This window comes from Hibiscus syriacus, unplaced genomic scaffold (assembly GCF_006381635.1).
Source record: "Hibiscus syriacus cultivar Baekdansim isolate YM2019G1 unplaced genomic scaffold, ASM638163v2 tig00111330_pilon, whole genome shotgun sequence".
NCBI lineage: Eukaryota > Viridiplantae > Streptophyta > Magnoliopsida > Malvales > Malvaceae > Hibiscus > Hibiscus syriacus.
Genome location: NW_024063059.1, coordinates 6,465,903 through 6,467,216, shown reverse-complemented (window position 1 = coordinate 6,467,216; position 1,314 = coordinate 6,465,903). Strand labels below are relative to the sequence as shown.

The window sequence follows — 1,314 nt, the reverse complement described above, 5'->3', positions numbered from 1 at the left end:
CCAACTGTCATACTTGATTTTCAAAAACCCTTAGTGATTCTGATTGACTTTAAATTAAAGCTTCATTCTTTTGATTCATCGCCTCATTTCTTGACATGAACTCCTTTAACCATGTCTCAAGAGATTTTAAAGAATAAACTTAGGTTGAATGTTTCCCTTGATAGTTCTGACATCATTGTGACTGAGTTGTTTGGTGTTGGGGCTGATGTTGGGGCATTGTCTATTGATGATTGTAATGCTGATGTGTATTTGATTGAAACATCATATTGATATTTGCAACAATTTGGTTTCTCCAAGATAAATTTGGATGGTTACGGAAGTTGACATTATACGTATTGTCACATGCATTTGTGTTGATATTACTATTGTAGCTCCTCACATAATAGACAAATTTGAGGTTTTATGGGTATTCTTCATAATTGTGATTATCTCCACAATAAACACATGAAAGAATAGATGTAATTTTTACCTTATACATACCCCCTGGTTTTTGTAACTTCTTCATCAATATCTTTCAATGTTGTTATTTGTGAAACCATTGAATTCAAAGCATCAGAGTCCACTTCTGCAATATTGTGTCCGCCAAATATGTTCCACGTGTTGGGGTATTGGTAATCATTGTTATCCAAAATATCATATTCTTCATTATAGTTTTTATCCAACAATGCTCCATTGGGAGAGGCATCAACCACCATACATGTTTGCATTTTCAAACCATTATAAAACATTTCCATTTACATCTAATGGAAAAAATCCATGCATCGAACATTTACGCAACAAATCCTTGAAACATTCACATACTTCGTACAAGTTCTCATCTTCCAACTACTTAAAGGATGTTAAATCATTTATGAGCTTCACATTCATATCTAGATGATTAAATCTCAACTAAATTTTTTGTGATAATTCATTCCATGATGCTATACCACCTGGTGGCAGCGAGTTAAGCCATGCTCTAGCTTCGTCACATAGAGAATAAGGAAACAATTTCAGTTTCAAACCTTCATCAGGTATTCCTTGCTACACAAACGAGTCACATGCTTCCATGAATTCTATAAGGTGTGCTCTCGGATCTTTAGAAAATAAATCACTATATTGCCCCATTAACTACAACATTTGAAAATCACCGGTTTCAGCTCAAAATGGGAGACATAAATGGTTGGTCAGACGATGTTAGGATTCAAGTCGTCCAGTGTTGGTACAATATGATCCCTAATCGATCGATTGTGATCATCATTATTGTAATATTGATGTTGGTTGACTCAATCTCCAACAATAATTCATTGTCATATTCGGTCTGCAATGGTGCTAATT

At 34.4% G+C, this 1,314-nt stretch overlaps 1 non-coding gene across 1 annotated transcript; it reads left to right on the top strand.

The window, feature by feature from the left end:
• Window positions 1–751: 751 nt before the first annotated feature.
• LOC120158842 lies at window positions 752–858 on the top strand. Its single transcript, XR_005519285.1, has one exon. It is a non-coding gene; the product is annotated as a small nucleolar RNA R71 (small nucleolar RNA).
• The last annotated feature ends 456 nt before the right edge of the window (window positions 859–1,314 follow it).